The following is a 4885-nucleotide window of genomic DNA, read 5'->3' as shown; positions in this document are numbered from 1 at the left end:
AGATGCTCAACTGCTGAGCCACACCGGCCAGGCCACAATGGTTTAAGGGAATGTCTTCTAGAATGAACTCACTGGACTCATTATTCAAAGTCCCTCATGTATAACCTGAGATATACTTATTTCTTTTTAAAAATCAATCCTATTTCTTTATAGTTCACATGAATTTTTACATGTTACATACCCTTAAGAACAAACGTATTGATCTTCTCTAAAATACTGCAAATTCATTTAAAGCTGGAGCTATATTTTACTTATCTCTTTATGCCACCAATGTATTCCTTTGCTTAATGACTTCATGTGTGAAATGCTGCCACCAAGTGAAAAGCCATTAAATGAGAAAAAGAAAAAAAACACACCATTAAATTAAATGGGGAAAATATGATGCTTTTATGATGCTTGGGCCCAAAGCTCAAGATACCCAAACAATTTTCTTAGAACAATGTGTGAATTGAACAATAAACATACTTTATTGCAATTAATAATTAAATAGTATAAATTAAGTAAATATAGCTTATACTTAAAATGTAATTTATTAAAAGACAATAGTGCCTGGTGGATGGTGGAGGAGGAGGTGTGAGAAAGATATTCTGTGACAAGTGTTTTCTTTCTGCATCATTCTCTTTATCAATTTTTCAATTTTTTGAGTCTCATGGTTGTCTTGCACTCAAATCTACACATAAAGTTGTAGCACAGAAACACGCCGTGAGGGCACAATAAAGGTTGAATAACCATGATAATGCCTCAAAACACTTCAAAATGACCCACATGAGAAACCAGCTGAGGATGCTGCCTTTTCCCGGCTTTTGCTTGTCCTTTGTACACACAGGACACATTTTGGATGCATTCATTCATGGTGTGCAATTTAAACCTGCTCCACATGCTGTTCTCCAACTAAAACCTTGTTTGGAGTGAATTGGTAAGCGTGTCTTTGCCTGAAACCATAATGCTGAAATACCACTACTGATAGCGTATTTATTTAGTGTCGAATTTTGTTCTTCTGGGAGAAAAAGAGTTGTCGTCCAAAAAATAGTATAACTTTTAAAGATATATTATGTTGAAAAGTCATTAAGCACTCAAATTGAAGTAGGTCATAGTATATTACAAAGCATGTACTTAAATCAATGAAAAGATAAATCAATGACAAAGCACTACTCCTATAATAGCTTTATTAGAAGACTATGTAAGCATTGGTCAAATTTGATTGCAACAGTTAAATGTCTTCCAAAATATTTAACTTGCTATAAAGCTATTTACCCTGGGGTAGCTACAGTACTTTTTGATTTATAAGAATATGGTAGAGCGCTCATACTGGTTTTCAGTAATTTTGGAGCAGAAACTAGAGCCAATGAACATGAATGCCTACATTCTGGAGGGTGAGAAGGCTCCTGAACCTACAGGGGTGGCAGAGTGAAGAAACAGTTTGAAGAGCTAGACCCCTGTGAGCTAGCATTGCAGTGCTCCCACAACCTGAAAGCATGTGGGAAAGGTACCTCTTTTGTACTCTATTATTTTCCTTTATCCATTTTTCTTTTATGTTCACCCTACTACTAATCAAAGTCACTCTCCTGTATTCATCATCACCCGATTTCTGACATTATCAATACTTTAGCTACTTAACGTGTCTCCCTCCTCCTGCTCTTTCCTTCAGGTCCCTTTCAAAGGCTCTAGCAGGAGGACAAAGTTGGGAGAGAATCTGGGGCTGGGATGTGACTGTGTTGGTTTCTGTGCGCATACACTTATCTCTGGTGTACCACCTTGTACTTATGATATGAAGCCTTTATATGATTACACAGACATGAACTTATGAATAATTTCTTATTTCTAGCAAGAATGCTATTGCAAATCACAAATAAGTGTTTATTAACATCAGGAAGCACAATAGGTCCAGCCTGCATGGCTCAGTAGTTGAGTGTCGACCTATGAACCAGGAGGTCACGGTTTGATTCCAGTCAGAGCACATGTCCTGGGGCTTGAGCCCCAGTTTGGTGTGTGCAGGAGGCACTACTAATCAAAGTCACTCTCCTGTATTCATCATCACCCGATTTCTGACATTATCAATACTTTAGCTACTTAACGTGTCTCCCTCCTCCTGCTCTTTCCTTCAGGTCCCTTTCAAAGGCTCTAGCAGGAGGACAAAGTTGGGAGAGAATCTGGGGCTGGGATGTGACTGTGTTGGTTTCTGTGCACATACACTTATCTCTAGTGTACCACCTTGTACTTATGATATGAAGCCTTTATATGATTACACAGACATGAACTTATGAATAATTTCTTATTTCTAGCAAGAATGCTATTGCAAATCACAAATAAGTGTTTATTAACATCAGGAAGCACAATAGGTCCAGCCTGCATGGCTCAGTAGTTGAGTGTCGACCTATGAACCAGGAGGTCACGGTTTGATTCCAGTCAGAGCACGGGCTTGAGGGCTTGAGCCCCAGTTTGGTGTGTGCAGGAGGCAGCCAGACGATCAATGATTCTCTCTCATCATTGATGTTTCTATCTCTTTCTCCTTCTCCCTTCCACTCTGAAATAAATTTCTAAAATATATATATATATATATTTTAAAAATCACAATCCTGGTAATTCTTTTAATGTGTTGGTCAATTGGGAAAGTAACTAAGGAAGCAGAGTAGAAAGTTAATAATTCTGTTGTTGTTTTCAGTGCAGAAGACTAGAGTCAGATGTAAAAGAAAAAATTTAAGTTCAATCAGGTAGCACTTACATTCCCTGTCACACCCAACACAACATTTCCCCATATTTGATGAAATGCTTTAGGATGAATGACGAAAGGGAACTAGAGGGAAGATTTTAGATCAGGGAGCATCCCAGAGAAAGGAACTCTGTGCTCACCTCCCAGGCTGATTCCTAGTAAGAGAGAAAGACAAAATTCCATATTTTGGGGGGATTTGAAAGCAGAGAGAGAATTATTATGCTTCCTCCCTAGCTACTCATGGAGGCTGCAAGCCCCACTGACAAGTTCATGCATCCTCATGGGCCAGAGAGGAACCTCAGAAATATCTGCTGAGCCTCCCTCCCATGGGGCCTGGGGAGATGCTGAAATTCTTACAGGAAACAGTGCAAATCACCATGAGAATATACAGTTTCTATTACAATAACTTTAAAATCAAGCTCAAAATATATTTAATTATGTCCAATAATATTGTATAGATCTAACAGTGAGCTATTATTACATTTTGCAGGAATAAAAGACACAGGTGAGGTTAAACATTCACCTTGCCTCACCTTGTGACCAGAAGTTGCTCACCAAACTCCACTGCTTCATAATTTGGAGGATTAGCCAATTTAATTTATTCAATAGCAGTTGGCAACTAAATGTAGGGGAATGCCTTTATTGGGGGCTGTATCATACTTTAAAAGCACACCAATATTTGTGTGCTTTCTGTTTTGCAAAGCCATAAAATGAGAATTCAAGGCACTATTGTATGGAAATAGACTCTCTAATCTGCTTCTCTATCTCCAGGGCAATTTGACACAGAGATACAGGCAAGAGTGAGGGGCTGGAGGCTAATACAAGTTTGGCAGCAGTCAGAAGCCTCTCTCTTCACATCACAGCCGTTGGCAACTAAATGTAGGGGAATGCCTTTATTGGGGGCTGTATCATACTTTAAAAGCACACCAATATTTGTGTGCTTTCTGTTTTGCAAAGCCATAAAATGAGAATTCAAGGCACTATTGTATGGAAATAGACTCTCTAATCTGCTTCTCTATCTCCAGGGCAATTTGACACAGGGATGTAGGCAAGAGTGAGTGGCGGGAGGCTAATACAAATTTGGCAGCAGTCAGAAGCCTCTCACTTCACATCACGGCTATAGATGTCAAGATGAAAGGACAGAACCTGGTCTCTGCTCTCCCTTCAAAGGAGTCCAGGCATTAAATCTCTCGCACTCTCATGCCTCTAGCAGGAGGCTCATGACTCCCAGAGGAGGGAAAGATGATTTTCCCACACAAACACAAGTCATTCCAATGGATCTTAGCACGTCCAGCATAAGGTGGAATATGTTGAGATAATGTAGAACACGCTGCAACATCCTGAGGAGGAGAATGGAATGTGGAGGTGGTCATTCTCTTTGGAAGGACTTTGACGGAAAAGTCAGAGGTGAGGTCTGCCTCTGTGCTTGTAGGAAGTGGTCATAATTCCAAATTCAAAGACTCAATTGAGCGTCTAAATCATTATTGTCTGTTTGTTTTTAAAAGTATTGGTATAGAACATTAAATAATTTTATAATGAATGCTTTTTCCCAGCAGTCAAGAGACAGGCAAAAAAGCAAAAACAGTTCCCACCGGTGGGCTCTAATTTGCCAAACTTCCAAGCACTTCCCCGTTATATAGCCATTGGCTGAGAAAGTAGTTGACATTCAGCTCAATAAGTACACACTGACTCTCATCATGTCTGTCTCTCCCTCTCCCTTCCTCTCTGAAATCAATAAAAAAAATTTTTTAAAAGAAAAGAGAGAGAGAGAGAGAGAGAAACCCAGATATTCATAATACACAATCCAACCAATTAGTTGTGTTTTATGAGAGGAAATGCGGAGGGCACTGTGGGAAGGCTAGGAGAGCTATTAGACTGGAACACAAGTGTGACTCCAAGTGAAGAATAGAAAGAAGAAAGGATGTTCAGATGCAAGTGTCTTAACTGCAGTGACTTGTAAGGGAAGTTCCATGAGCCCGTTGGGGAGTCCTCAACCACAGCCTCTCATAGAAGGGTCCCACGTGTCGCAGGAATGAGCCTGCCATAGTATTCCTGCCACATTCAGTCACTGACTTAGAGCTACACGTGGAACCTGTGGCTTTGGCACAAATGTGGCGGTGGATTTTAGGGGCAGGTGGCTGGGGCTTTAGGTCAATTATGCTCCCTGCAGTGGGA

This window comes from Myotis brandtii, unplaced genomic scaffold (assembly GCF_000412655.1).
Source record: "Myotis brandtii unplaced genomic scaffold, ASM41265v1 scaffold23, whole genome shotgun sequence".
Taxonomy (NCBI): Eukaryota; Metazoa; Chordata; class Mammalia; order Chiroptera; family Vespertilionidae; genus Myotis; species Myotis brandtii.
The sequence above is the reverse complement of the archived record's forward strand: the minus strand, read 5'-3'. Positions refer to the sequence as shown.